The following is a 16182-nucleotide window of genomic DNA, read 5'->3' on the forward strand; positions in this document are numbered from 1 at the left end:
AGATGTAATGTCTGAGCAATCTAAGTGCACTGATCAAATACATTTCCTGTATTTTAAGGGGACTGGCCTATCTGTTTCCATCTAAACAACTGTGAAGATTTGGAAGAGTTTATATCTGTCTTCATTATTTACTGTTTGAAATAACACACTACAATGCAAAATCACAGGCAAGCCTGCAGCAATGGCTCCAAGAGTGGTCTCACCAATGTCCTGAATATGGACGTAGGTTTGTTCACTGAGCTGGAAGGTTCATTTACAGACATTTTGTCACCCTACTAGGTAACATCTTCAGTGGGCTTCCAGGTGAAGCACTGTTGATAATTCTTGCTTTCTATTTATATGTTTGGGTTTCTTTGGGTTGGTGATGTCATTTCCTGTGGCGATGTCATTTCCTGTTCTTTTTCTCAGGGGGTGATAGATGGGGTCTAACTCGATGTGTTTGTTGATAGATTTCCGGTTCGAATGCCATGCTTCTAGGAATTCTCGTGCGTGTCTCTGTTTGGCTTGACCAAGGATGGATGTGTTGTCCTAGTCAAGGTGGTGCCCTTTCTTATCTGTATGTAAGGATACTAATGAGAGGGAGTCATGTCATTTTAGAGCAATCTTTATGTGCTGGCAACTAAAAAGCTGCACAATTCTGGCAAGATAGTTTTCTTGTATTAGTGTTCAGATTCTGCTCAGACTGCTACTTTGAGCTTGTAGTTATTGTACAATGTTCTGAACTCTTAAGTGATTCTGACAACAATTTTTGTTCCCTAGGAGAATTCTTTTAGTACTTGAAAAGAAGAAGGAGCAGCTACAGGAGTAAAGAGTAAGCGGGGACATCAAGTTAATGGTACCGTACATACAGTCACAGTCATAGAGATGTACAGCACGGAAACAGATCCTTTGGTCCAACTCATCCATGCCAACCAGATATCCTAACCTAATCTAGTCACATTTGTCAGCTCTTGGCCCAAATCCCTCTAAACCTTCTGATTCACATACCCATCCAGATGCCTTTTTTTTTGTAAATATATTTATTAGCAATTTTTTTAACTTTATAAACATATAAAATTATTGAAAAAAACAATCAATCACAAATATCAGTATAATTAAAAAGAAAAAAAAACACAAATTACAATACAACTACTATCTACTAACTACTAACCTACTCTATAATACAAAGCAAACCCTAACACTGTGCAAAGCAACACTAAAAAAAGAAAGAAAAGCAAAAAAACCCCACAAAATAAAGAACAGCTATGCTCGGCGCAAGGGTCCTAAACAAAGGAACAGGAGCATTATATACATACCCGTATTAACTCAGGAGACCCCTCCAGGGCCCAGGGCTTGACAAATCTAATCATCCTGGTTAAACAAACGCCCTAGTTAAGATAACTGATAAATCTATATCCAAATAACTCAAGTGGGCTGCCATGTCTTATAAAAATTGTCATGTTTGTGAAAAAGTCCAAGGGAATGTGCTCCATAATTAATTTCTGCCGTCCCAGCAAACCCGGCAGTTTCTCAGAAACCCAGTTCATCAGAGTATTCTTCTGTGCACAGTATGCAAGAATATTAAATAGTTTCTTCCCGTGCCCGTCTAAACATGGTAAATTTGGTAGACCTAAGAGGAGAGATATCGGGTCTACTTTGACTTCAGTCCTCAATACCCTCCCTATCTCTCCTGTGGCATGTCCAGAAGCAATGGGTAAGAGTACCTACACTTATTTTACATTTGGGGCGCTGAAGATGCCCCTTTTTTAAACTTCACCAGACCGTCTGGTACCAGATGAGCCCTGTGCAGAACTTTTAACTGCATAGAGCATGTCCTCTGACAGATTGAGATCTTTCGAGTATTCTCCCATATGTTCTCCCATGTTTCAGAAGAGATCTCCACTCCCAGCTCTTGCTCCCAGACCTCTCATAACCGTTTAATATCCTGCCAGGTCCTACCACCCAACAGGCGATTGAGGGCACTAACCGAGAGGGTGCTTGTGGAACGTAGCAACAACCTCTCTGTATTGGGCTTATAGTGCTTTGTGAGAAGCGTAGTCTTCTTCTGGCTGAAATCCTTAATCTGAAAAAAACAGAAAAGGTCTCTGCTGGGCAACCCGTATTTGCGGATCAGTTGCTCAAAAGATATCATAACCTCCCCCTCAAACAAGTCTCCCAAACTAGAAACTCCTCTCGCTGCCCATAGTTTTAACACTGAGTCCAACATCCCTGGTCAGAACCCTGGCATGCCAACTATAGGCGTAAGTGGCAGATTCTTGGATAAACAACCCTCACTCTGATGCATCGCCCTCCATGCCTTAACTGTACTAATGACAATGGGGTTTCGGCAGTGGTCCATAACTGTCCTCATCTTATCCATGAACAACAGGTTAATAAGAGGGCACTTTGCTTGGGAGGCCTCAATATCCAGCCATATTGAGTTTGGATCGTTACCTACCCAATCGCAGACAAAGGACAGCAGGGAACTCAATTGATACCTCCTGATGTCTGGAAAATCAATTCCTCCCCCTCCTGGAGGCAACTGCAATTTAGTAAGTTTGATGAGGGGCCACCCACAATGCCAGACAAATGATCCAAACCACCCCATAAGCTTCCGCAGCGTTGACCTGGGAAACATTATAGGGAGCATATGCGTGGGATAAAGCAAATGAGGAAGAACAAATGAGGTACGAAGGTAAACTGGCCAAAAATATAAAGGAGGATAATGGAAGCATTTTAAGGTATGTCAAAGGCAAAAAAATGGTTAAGACTAAAATTGGGCCCTTGAAGACAAACGGGAATATATTACGGGGAACAAAGAAATGGCAGAAGAATTGAATTGGTACTTCAGATCTGTGTTCACTGGGGAAGACACAAGCAATCTCCCTGAGGTAACAGTGGCTGAAGTGACTTAAGGGATTTTATATTTGCCAGGAATTGGTGTTGGAGAGACTGTTAGGTCTGAAGGTTGATATATCCCCGGGGCCTGATGGTCTACATCCCAGGGTACTGAAGGAGGTGGCTCGAGAAATCGTGGATACGTTGGTGATTATTTTCCAGAGTTCGATAGATTCGGGATCAGTTCCTGCTGATTGGAGGGTGGCTAATGTTGTACCACATTTTAAGAAAGGTGGGAGAGAGAAAGCAAGAAATTATAGACCAGTTAGTCTGACCTCAGTGGTGGGAAAGATGCTGGAATCTATTATAAAGGATGAAATTACAACACATCTGGATAGTAGTAACAGGATAGGTCAAGAGTCAACATGGATTTATGAAGGGGAAATCATGCTTGACTTATCTTCTGGAATTTTTTGAGGATGTAACTCTGAAGGGAGATCCAGTAGTTGTAGTGTACCTGGACTTTCAGAAATCTTTTGATAAAGTCCCACATAGAAGGTTAGTGAGCAAAATTAGGGCGCATGGTATTGGGGGCAAAGTACTAACTTGGATTGAAAGTTGGTTGGCTGACAGGAAACCAAGAGTAGTGATAAATGGCTCCATTTTGGAATGGCAGGCAGTGACCAGTGGGGTACCACAGGGATCAGTGCTGGGACCGCAGCTTTTTACAATATATATTAATGATATAGAAGATGGTATTAGTAATAATATTAGCAAATTTGCTGATGATACTAATCTGGGTGGCAGGATGAAATGTGAGAAGGATGTTAGGAGATTACAGCGTGACCTGGACAGGTTCGGTGAGTGGTCAGATGCATGGCAGATGCAGTTTAATGTGGATAAATGTATGGTTATCCACTTTGGTGGCAAGAACAGGAAGGCAGATTACTACCTAAATGGAATCAATTTAGGTAAAGAGGCAGTACAAAGAGACCTGGGTGTTCTTGTACACCAGTCAATGAAAGTAAGCATGCAGGTACAGCAGGTAGTGAAGAAGGCTAATAGCATGCTGGCCTTCATAACAAGAGGGATTGAGTATAGAAGCAAAGAGGTTCTTCTGCAGATGTACAGGGCCCTGGTGAGACCACACCTGGAGTATTGTGTGCAGTCTGGTCTCCAAATTTGAGGAAAGACATTCTGACTATTGAGGGAGTGCAGTGTAGGTTCACGAGGTCTATTCCTGGAATGGCGGGACTACCTTACGCTGAAAGACTGGAGCGACTGGGCTTGTATACCCTTGAATTTAGAAGACTGAGAGGGGATCTGATTGAGATATATAAGATTATTAAAGGATTGGACACTCTGGAGGCAGGAAACATGTTTCTGCTGATGGGTGAGTGCCGAACCAGAGGGCACAGCTTAAAAATACGGGGTAGACCATTTAGGACAGAGATGAGGAGAAATGTCTTCACCCAGAGAGTGGTGGCTGTGTGGAATGCTCTGCCCCAGAGGGCAGTGGAGGCCCAGTCTCTGGATTCATTTAAGAAAGAGTTGGATAGAACTCTCAAGAATAGTGGAATCAAGGGTTATGGAGATAAGGCAGGAACAGGATACTGATTAAGGATGATCAGCCATGATCATATTGAATGGTGGTGTAGGCTCGAAGGACAGAATGGCCTACTCCTGCACCTATTGTATATTGTCTTTCTCTGCATTTTGTGTCAGTATTGAATTCAAGGCAGCTGTAGCTTAGTCACCAAAGGCCACACAAAATGTGCTGCCTCCGTGGCTTTCAACCGCATCTCAAGTAGACGCTGCTGTTCTTCCTTCTGCCGTTTCCGGCTAGCCGAATAAGAAATAGCTAATCCCCTAGCAAAGGCCTAAGCAGTCTCCCATAGCATGGACAGACTACTAGCCATGCCTGAGTTGATAGTCAAGAGTTCCTAAAACTCCTTCATAAAGTATTCCACAAATTTGGAATCTTTAAGAAGAAAAGTGTCCAAACGCCAGTGCCGCAAACCTAGCCCTTCACTCTTGGCCTTAACCTCCAAATATACTGCCGCGTGATCAGAGATAGCTATATTCCCAATTTTACAACTTATAATCGAATCTAGAAGGGCCGAGGGAGTCAGAAAGAGGTCAATCCTTGTGTGACATTTATGTGGGTTTGAAAAAAGGTGAAGTCCCTGCTGGTAGGGTGAAGACATCTCCAAATATCCACCAGCCCCAACTCCTCGCATAAGTCAACCACCTGCTTGGCCTGCAAAGAAATAGTTGGGGGCCCACAAGGCATCCTGTCCACTGTCGGATCCAAAAGACAATTAAAATCCCCCCTTATAATAATGTGCCGTGTTCCAAAAGCACTCAACTTAGAGAAAGCACTAATCAAAAATTTGAGGGGATGTGCCGGAGGACAGTAGATGTTTAAAATGCCATATTCCTCCCCATTTATCAGGCCTTTAAGTATCACAAACTGTCCCTGCTCATCTTTCACCTGCTCTAATAATGTGAATGGAAGATTTTTCTGGATAAGTACCGCCACTCCCCTACTTTTAGTAGTAAAGGATGAAAAGAATACCCAGTCATAACCCCCCTGTTGTAATTTCAGGTGTTCCCCAGCATCAGGATGGGTTTCCTGCAACAAAGCAATATCAACCCTTTCCCTCTTAAGGCTAGAAAGCACTTTTTTCCTTTTAATAGGTGAATGACTTCCCTTAATGTTCCAGGTGCACCATTTAATAAGACACTTAGCCATATTCCCTTTCAGACACTCTTGAATCCCTCGCAGGAGAACCCTGCTTACAAAGTGCTGAGCATAAGTAAGTAAAGACTCATAGAATCGAAAAACTATATACACAAAAACTACTCTATCATAACTATAAGCAACTATTACTACCAAAAAACTACAAAGAAAACCAACTATAGAACCTTGAATGGAAGACTCTTCCCCCTGCCCAAGGGGGCACTCACCCTACCCATCCCCTCCTTTACAGCTCCTTCAAACCTGGACTGTGCCCCAGCCTTAGGCCAGAAAAAAACAAGGAGATGATCGTTTAATCAAAAGACAAAGTCAGGATGAGCACTCTACCCATCCCTGGCTTTATGTCGCCCCTACTTGTGACTAAAAGAGAAGCAGAACAAACCAAAAAAAGGGAGAGAGACAACAAAGAACAATCACAAAATTTCCCATCAGAAAATCCAGTTATTAAAAAAAAGGAACAACTTATTCCAAAGTCTTTTTTCCCCTTTCCAGAAAGGAAATTATTAGGGAGAAAGAAAGGAATAAAAAAAGGGAAGGGAAAACATGGGGAAAAATAGAAAAGAGAACAAACATTAACCATATTCTTCAAGCCAATCTATCTATTTTAAAGTGTCCACAAAGTTTTTAGCCTTATCTGCCAAGTCAAATGTATAAATGGTGTCCTAATGGCTGAAACGAAGTACTGCGGGGTACCATATGGAGTACCGGATGCCCAGGTTCCTCAGCCTCTTTTTAACTTCATCAAAGGACTTCCTCTTTCGGATTACAGCTACTGAAAAACCCTGGAAAAACATGATTTTTGACCCCTTGTACAGCAGCACATGTGGATCTTTTCCCAGGGATCTGGAAGCTTCTATGACTTTTTGCTTGTCCTTATATGAGTGGAAATGCACTAGGACCGGGCGGGGACGCTGCACCGGCCCTGACCTGTGCACCGTAACCCAATACGCCCTTTCAAGCTGCAGCCTGCTGGACTCCATGTGAAGGCCCAAAAACTTCGGCAGCCAGTTTTCGAAGAAACTGACTGGCTGCTCACCTTCAGGGAGCCTGACAATTCGGAGATTTATCCTCTGACCTCGATTTTCAAGGTCGTTGATATGGTTTTGCAAGCACCTGCACCTAGATCAGACTGGATGAGGACTCCATCGCAGCTTCCAAGGCCTTAGTTCGACTCTCCACCTCCTCCAACCTCTCCCCGAGGCCCTGGATCTCCTGCTTGTGCTTCTTCAGCATGGATGCAATAGATTGGACCTGGGCATGAATCTCCCCACGGATCTCCTCAATCGCAGCTGCAACTTTCAAGGTAAATCTCTTCATCACCGCAGCCAATTCCTGTGAGTCTGTCAGGTCCCCAGGGAGGTCGGGAGAGGCTGCTGCTGCTGCAGTCTCTGGTGTTGTAGGTACTGCAGGGGAGTGTCATCTCTGCTGCTGCTTGCTTGCTCCTTTTCCCTTTGGCATCCTTCCCACTCCCAAATATTAACAAATACGTGTTCTGTAAGGTTTTAAACTAATAATTCCACCAGATAAGTTGGCCAGGGATGGCAAAAAACACCAGTATGCCTTGGCTGTTAGGCAGAGCTGTCCACAGCAGTTCTACAGAATCGCCGTCATCTTGCCGAGTCCCATCCAGATGCCTTTTAAATATTGTACCAGCCTCCCCTTATGTCCCTAAATCTAGACTCCCCAACCCCTGGGAAAAGAGCCTTGTCTATTTATCCTGTCCATGCCCCTCATTTTATAAGCTTTTTGCCTTATAAATGAATGTCTGTAATAAACATATTCTAAAGAGCAATGCAGAAGGAGGCTGTGCTAATCCAGAGGAAAATATCAACTAGGTAAAAGTGATTGCATCATCTTCTGCCATTTCTGCCACCTACAAATGGACCCCACCACCAGAGATGTATTTCCCTCCCCACCTCTATCCACTTTCCATAAAGAACATTCCCTCCGCAACTGCCTCGTCAGGTCCAAGCCCCCCCAACAACTCACCTGGCACCTTCCCTGGCCACCGCAGGATTTGCAAAACCTGCACTCACACCTCTCCCCTCACCTCTATCTCAGGCCCCAATGGAGCCTTCCACATCCATCAAAGTTTTACCTGCATGTCATTTGCTATATCCGTTGCTTCCGATGCATTCTCTTCTACGTTGGGGAGACACGACACCTACTCGCAGAGTGCTTCAGAGAACATTTCCGGGACACCCGCACCAACCAACCCCACTGCCACGTGGTGAAACACTTCAACTCCCCCTCTCACTCTGCCAAGGCCATGCAGGTCCTGGGCCTACTCCATCGCCACTCCCTTACTACCCGACGCCTGGAGGAAGAACGCCTCATCTTTCGCCTCGGGACTCTCCAACTCCATGACATTGATGTGGATTTCACCACATATCTGCTCCACCCTTCTCTCCGACCTATTACCATTACCCCCACCTCCATCCACCTATTGCACTCACAGCTACCTTCCCCCCAGCCCCACCCCCTCCCATTTATCTCTCCACCCCCGAGGCTCCCAGCATCATTACTTATGAAGGGCCCCTTGGATACTGCCTGATCTGCTGTGCTTTTCTAGCACTATGTGCTAATCCAGAGCCTATCATAGAGTTGTTCTACCTCCCCAATAAGACATACAACCTACAATCATTAATATGGTATTGCCTGCTGCGGTTAGGTCAGGAGTTCAAGACTTTGGCCCAATGATGATAAAGAAATGACAATACACTAGAAATGCAGTATGTGATGACATTGGGAAAGGGACATATGGGGAGCTAGTTGTGTCTCCATGCACCTACTCATAGACTGGGAATGTCTTTCTCATGGGATTGCAGCTCACACCATGTTCATCCCAGCAGGACATCTGTTTACTTCTGCTGGTACTTGAATGTGAAATGCATGGTTTGGGAGGAGCTATTGAAGAAACCTCAGCAAATTGATGCAATGCATCTTTCAGACATCATATACTGCAAGTACAATATGCTGGTGATAGTGGGAGTGAATGTTTAAGATGATTGAGCGCCAATTAAGCAGGCGGTTTGTCCTGTATGTGTTAAGTTTCTTCAGTGTTCTTAGAGCTGCATTTAATTAGACAAATGGCAAGTATTCTATCTCACTGTAACCTTGTAGATGCCTTGTAGATGGTCAAAAGAATTTGGAGAGTCAGGAGAAGGGGCACTCCTGAAGAACACCCAATTTCTGACCTGCTGTTGGAGACTGTATCATTGACAGAATTGGTCTGGTTACGTTTTTTCAATGGTAACTCACAATATCGATGGTGCTGGAATCAGTGACGGTAATATTATTGAATATCAAGGGGAAAGTGTTCGCCAACTCTCTTACTGATGATGGTTATTGGCTGGCAATTGTGTGGTGCAAATGTTACTTCCCACTTATGACCAGAGCCCAAGTTTCCAGATATTGCTCATATGACTCCTTTATTATCTGAATAGCTAGGAATGGAACTGAACGTTGTAGTCATGAGTAATTATCCCCGATTCTGAACTTACGTTGATGCAGGTCATTGATTAAGTAATTGAAAATGTTTGGATTCTGAGGGACCCCTGCATTGATTACCTAGACAGTTGACGAGGGGGAGTCTGTGGTTGTAGTTTATTTGGACTTTCAGAAGATTTTTGACAAAGTCTGACAAAAAAAAATTCACGTGTAAAAGTAAAGCACATGGGATTGGGAGTAATGTATTGAGATGGATAGAAAACTGGCTGGCAAACAGGAAACAAAGAGTAGGAATATACAGGTCTTTTTCCAAGTAGCAGGCAGTAAATAGTGGGGTACTGCTGGGATCAGTGTGAGGACACCAGCTTTTCACAATAGTATTAACTATTTAGATGATGGAAATAAATGCAATATCTCCAAATTTTCAGATGACACAAAGCTGGGGAGGGTGAGCTGTGAGGAAAATGCAATGATGGTTAAGTATGATTTGGACAAGTTGATTGAGTTGGCAAATTCATGACAGACGCAATATAATGTGGATACATGTGAGATTATCCACTTTGAGAATGAAAGCAGGACGTCAGATTCTTATCTGAATGGCTAGAAATTGAGAAGGGACTGTGCAACGAGACCTGGATGTCCTGCTACACCAGCCGCTGAAGATAAGCAGGCAGGTGTAGCAGGCAGTAAAGAAAGCAAATGGTTTGTTGACCTTCATAGTAAGGAATCCAAAAACAGGAGCAGAGATGGATTGCTGCAATTATACAGGACTTTGATTGGACCACGCTTGGAATATTGTGTGCAGTTTTGGTCTCCTTTTCTGAGGACGGATGTTCTGGCCATGGAGACAGTGCAACAAAGGTTTATCGGACTGATTCCTTGCATGACAGGACTCATGCAAACTGAAACTGAATCAATTAGCACTCTGTTTACTGGAGTTTAGAAGAATAAGTAACGGGGCTCAGGTCTCTGGCACAGAGCCTGTCCCCGTTACTCAGAAGGGAAGGGTGAAGAAGAGCAGAGCAGTAGTAATTGGGGACTCGATAGTTAGGGGCACAGATAGGCGGTTTTGTGGGAACGAGAGAGACTCACGTTTGGTATGTTGCCTCCTAGGTGCAAGGGTACGTGATGTCTCTGATCGTGTTTTCCGGGTCCTGGAGGGGGAGGGGGAGCAGCCCGAAGTCGTGGTCCATATTGGCACCAACGACATAGGTAGGAGGAGTGCCGAGGATGTTAGACAGGCTTTCAGGGAGCTAGGTTGGAAGCTCAGAGTTAGAACGAACAGAGTTGTTGTCTCTGGTTTGTTACCCGTGCCACGTGATAGAGATTCGAGGAATAGGGAAAGAGAACACTTAAATGCGTGGCTACAGGGATGGTGCAGGAGGGAGGGATTCCGGTTTTTGGATAACTGGGGTTCTTTCTGGGGACGGTGGGACCTCTATAAACAGGATGGTCTACACCTGAACCTGAGGGGCACCAGTATCCTTGGGGGGAGGTTTGCTAGTGCTCTTGGGGGGGGTTTAAACTAACTCTGCAGGGGCATGGGAACCCAGATTGTAGCTTCAGGGTGCAGGGCCTGGAGTGTAGGGAGGTTAGGAACATGGCATCAATTTCCAAGGAGGGTGTCTGTAAACAGGAAAGTGGCTTGAAGTGTGTATACTTCAATGCAAGAAGTATACGAAATAAGGTAGGTGAACTTGCAGCGTGGGTTGGTACCTGGGACTTCGATGTTGTGGCTATTACGGAGACATGGCTAGAACAGGGACAGGATTGGCTGTTGCAGGTTCCAGGATTTAAATGTTTTAGTAGGGTCAGAGGGGGAGGTGTGGCATTGCTTGTCAAAGATAGTATTACAGTGGTGGAAAGGACGATGGATGAGGACTTGCCATCTGAGGTAGTTTGGGCTGAGGTTAGGAATAGGAAAGGTGAGGTCACCCTGTTAGGAGTCTTTTACAGGCCTCCTAATAGTCCTAGAATCATTGAAGAAAGGATAGGGAAGGTGATTCAGGAGATGAGTGACAGTAATAGGGTGGTTGTTATGGGGGACTTTAACTTTCCTGATATTGATTGGGAAAGCTATAGCTCAAGTTCGTTAGATGGGTCAGTGTTTGTTCAATGTGTGCAGGAGAGTTTCCTGACACAATATGTAGACAGGCCAACAAGAGGTGAGGCCATACTGGATTTGGTTCTGGGTAACGAACCAGGCCAGGTGTTAGAATTAGAGGTAGGTGAGCACTTTGGGGATAGTGACCATAATTCGGTGATTTTTACTCTCGTGATGGAGAGGGATAAGTGTGTACTACAGGGCAAGAGTTATAGCTGGGGTCAGGGAAATTATGATGCGGTGAGGCATGACTTAGGATGTGTGGCTTGGAAAAGTAGACTCCAAGGCAAGAGTGTAAATGATATGTGGAGCTTGTTCAAGGAGCAACTATTGAGTGTCCTTGATAATTATGTACCTGTCAGGCAGGGAGGAAAGGGTCGTGCGAGGGAGCCGTGGTTTAATAAGGAATTGGAATCCCTTGTTAAATGGAAGAGGGCGGCCTATGTAAAGATGAGACGTGAAGGTTCAATTGGGGCGATTGAGAGTTATAGGGTAGCCAGGAAGGACCTGAAGAGAGAGCTAAGAGCAGCAAGGAGGGGACATGAAAGGTCCTTAGTCGGTAGGATTAGGGAAAACCCTAAGGCTTTCTATAGGTATGTTAGGAATAAAAGAATGACTAGGGTAGGAATAGGTCCAGTCAAGGATAGTAGTGGGAAGTTGCGTGTGGAGGCGGAAGAGATTGGGGAGACACTGAATGAATACTTTTCTTCAGTATTTACTCAGGAACAGGGCATTGTCGTCGATGTGAATACTGAGTCACAAATAAGTAGAATGGATGGCTTTGAGGTATGTAGAGAAGAGGTGTTGGAAATCCTGGAAAAGGTGAAAATAGATAAGTCCCCTGGGCCTGATGGCATTTATCCTAGGATTCTCTGGGAAGCAAGGGAGGAGATTGCAGAGCCATTGGCCTTGATTTTTATGTCCTCTTTGTCTACTGGAGTAGTGCCAGAAGACTGGAGGATAGCAAATGTGGTTCCCTTGTTCAAAAAGGGGAGTAGGGATAACCCTAGTAACTATAGGCCGGTGAGTCTCACTTCTGTTGTGGGCAAAGTCTTAGAGAGAATTGTAAGGGATAGGATTTATGCACATCTGGATAGGAATAATGTGATCAAGGATAGTCAGCATGGTTTTGTGAAGGGCAGGTCGTGCCTCACAAACCTTATTGAATTCTTTGAAAAGGTGACGAAGGAGGTTGATGAGGGGAAAGCGGTAGATGTGGTATATATGGATTTTAGTAAGGCGTTTGATAAGGTTCCCCATGGTAGGCTACTGCAGAAAATACGGAGATATGGCATTGAGGGTGAGTTGGAGGTTTGGATTAGGAATTGGCTGGATGGAAGAAGACAGAGGGTAGTAGTTGATGGCAAAGTTTCTTCATGGAGTGCCGTCACTAGCGGTGTTCCGCAAGGATCTGTTTTGGGACCATTGCTGTTTGTCATTTTTATAAATGACCTGGAAGAGGGGTTAGAAGGTTGGGTGAGCAAGTTTGCGGATGATACGAAAGTCGGAGGAGTTGTTGACAGTGAGGAAGGATGTGGCAGGTTACAGCAGGATATAGAGAAGCTGCAGAGCTGGGCAGAAAGGTGGCAAATGGAATTCAATGTAGCTAAGTGTGAGGTGATTCACTTTGGGAAGAATAACAAAAAGATGGGGTACTGGGCTAATGGTCGGATACTTGGTAGTGTGGATGAGCAGAGGGATCTTGGTGTCCATGTACACAGATCTCTGAAAGTTGCCACCCAGGTAAATAGTGCGGTGAGGAAGGCATATGGCGTACTGGCTTTTATTGGTAGAGGAATTGAGTTCCGGAGTCCTGAGGTCATGATGCAGTTGTATAAGACTCTGGTGCGGCCGCATCTGGAATATTGTGTGCAGTTTTGGTCGCCATACTATAGGAAGGATGTGGAGGCACTGGAACGGGTGCAGAGGAGGTTTACCAGGATGTTGCCTGGTATGGAAGGAAGATCGTATGAGGAAAGACTGAGATACTTGGGGCTGTTTTCATTAGAGAAAAGAAGGTTTAGGGGTGACTTGATTGAGGTGTACAAGATGATTAGGGGGTTAGATAGGGTTGACAGTGTGAACCTTTTCACGCGTATGGAGTCGGGTATTACAAGGGGGCATAGCTTTAAATTAAGGGGGGGTAGATATAGGACTGAAGTTAGGGGTAGGTTCTTCACTCAGCGAGTCGTAAGTTCATGGAATGCCCTGCCAGTAGCAGTGGTGGACTCTCCCTCTTTATGGGCATTTAAGCGGGCATTGGATAGGTATATGGAGGATAGTGGGTTAGTATAGGTTAGGTGGGCTTGGATCGGCGCAACATCGAGGGCCAAAGGGCCTGTACTGCGCTGTATTCTTCTATGTTCTAATAAGAGGGTTCTCATTGAAACCTATAAATTTCTAACAGGACCAAACAGAGTAGACGATGGAAGGATGTTCCTAATGGCATGGGAATCCAAACCACAGGGGTGGCAGTCTAAAGATACAGGATAAACCATTTAGGATTGAGATTAGGAGAAATTTCTTTACCCAAAGAGTGATGCTCCTTTCACTACCGCAGAAAGCTATCAAGGCCAGAACATTGTAAGAAGATGTTAAGAAGGGGTTGGATATAGCAGTTGGGGCTAACAGGGTCCAAGACTATGGGGAAAATCAGGAGCAGGTTATTGAGTTGGATGATCAGTCTTGAGCACAATAAGTTGGGACCCAAATGGCCTCTGCCTCCTCTTATTTTCTATGCTTCTAGGTTCCATAATTCAGAGAAGACTGATCAGGTAATTGGTCACACTGGATTTGTTTTTCTTTTCTTTTACAGAGCAGACTGTGCAACTTTCCATATTGTTGGATAGGTGCTAGTTTTTACCTGTACTGGAACTACTAGATTTCACTAGGTTGTGAAAGACAGGATTTTACCTGGAATATTGTCAATGTGTGCTTAGCTGTGCTCAGTAGATTTGGCCATTGCTTGAAATTACATTCTGTGAATCAAATTGGTTGTGGACTAGCATTTGTGATGCCTTAGAGCTCAGGAGGAGGCTGAAATTAATCATCCACTCAGCACTTCTGGCTAAAGATAATTGTCAATGTCTTTTGCACTTATCCTGGACTATACCATAATTGAAGGTAATCATGGAGGCACCTCCCCCTATCCATTGTCTATAGTATGATGGTTTCATTGTTCTGCACACATGTAGTCAAAATCATACAACACAAACGAAGCTCTCAGCCCATTGAGACTAAATGTACACAAGTTGCATTTTCCAACACTTGGCCTGTTGCATTGAATATTATGTCATTTCATTGTAATGTTTTTTTAAAGGTTGTGAGGTTTCCCATCTCAACCACCCTCCCAGGCAGCACATTCCAAAAATATTTTTCTCAAATCTTATCTAATCTTCCTGCCTTTCATCTTAAAACTACGCCCCCTTATTAGTGACCCTTCAAATAAGAGGAACAGTTGTTTCCTATTCACCTTGTCCATGCCTCACATGCTTCCGTACGACTCAATCAGGACCCAACGGAGTCATCTCTGCTCTAAAGAAATCAAGTTATAGAACCATAAGACATAGGAGTGGAAGTAAGGCCATTCGGCCCATCAGGTCCACTCCACCATTTAATCATGGTTGATGGGCATTTCAATTCCACTTACTCACACTCTCTCTTATAGCCCTTAATTCCTGGCGAGATCAATAATTTATCAATGTCTGTCGGCCTCCACTTCCCTCCGTGGCAATGAATTCCACAGGCCCACCACTCTCTGGCTGAAGAAATGTCTCCTCATTACTGTTCTAAATTGACCCCCTCTGATTTTAAGGCTATGCCCACGGATCCTAGTCTCCCCACCTAACTGAAACAACTTCCCAGCATCCACCCTTTCTAAGCCATGCATTATCTTGTAAGTTTCTATTAGATCTCCCCTCAACCATCTAAACTCTAATGAATACAATCCCAGGATCCTCAGCCATTCATCGTATGTTAGGCCTACCATTCCAGGGATCATCTATGTGAATCTCCGCTGGACACGTTTCAGTGCCAGTATGTCCTTCCTGAGGTGTGGGGCTCAAAACTGGACATAGTATTCTACTAGAATAACGAGAGCTTTACAAATTCTCAGAAGCACATCGCTGCTTTTATATTCCAACCCTCTTGCTTTCTTAATCATGGACTCAACCTGCAAGTTAACCTTTAGAGAATCCTGGACTAGCACTCCCAGAACCCTTTGTACTTTGGCTTTATGAATTTTCTCACCTTTTAGAAAATAGTCCATGCCTATATTCCTTTTTTGCAAAGTGCAAGCCCTCGCACTTGCTCACATTGAATTTCATCAGCCATTTCCTGGACCACTCGCCTAAACTGTCTAAATCTTTCTGCAGCCTCCCCACCTCCTCAGTACTACCTGCCTGTCCACCTAACTTCATATCATTGACGAACTTCACCAGAATGCCCCCAGTCTCTTCATCCAGATCATTAATATATAAAGTGAACAGCTGCGGCCCCAACACTGAACCCTGCGGGACACCACTTGTCACCCGCTGTCATTCTGAAAAAGAGCCAGTAGCTCACCTCAAACACCCTGGGCCCTCACCTTAATAAGCAGCCTCCCGTGAGGCACCTTATCAAAGGCCTTTTGGAAATCTAGATAGATGACATCCACTGGGTTTCCCTGGTCCAACCTACTTGTTACCTTTTCAAAGAATTCTAACAAGTTTGTCAGGCACGACCTCCCCTTACTAAATCCATGCTGACTTGTGCTATTCTGACTCTGCACTTCCAAGAATTCTAGAATTTCATCCTTAATGATGGATTCTAGAATTCTTGAGCTTATCTAGCCTTTCTTTGTAACTAAACTTCTCCATCCCCGGTAACATCCCAATGAATCTCCCCTTCACCCGCTCTAGTGCAATCACATCCTTCCCATAGCGTGACCAGAACTGCATGCAATACTCCAGTTGTGGCCTAACTAAAGTTTTGTGCAGCTCCAAAACAACCCCCCTGCTCTTATAATGCATGACACATCTGATAAAGGCAAGTTTACTGTAATGGAAAATTA

The sequence above is a fragment of the Chiloscyllium plagiosum genome, unplaced genomic scaffold, assembly GCF_037043375.1.
Source record: "Chiloscyllium plagiosum isolate Xiang-an unplaced genomic scaffold, Cpla_swu_hap1 HiC_scaffold_18, whole genome shotgun sequence".
Taxonomy (NCBI): Eukaryota; Metazoa; Chordata; class Chondrichthyes; order Orectolobiformes; family Hemiscylliidae; genus Chiloscyllium; species Chiloscyllium plagiosum.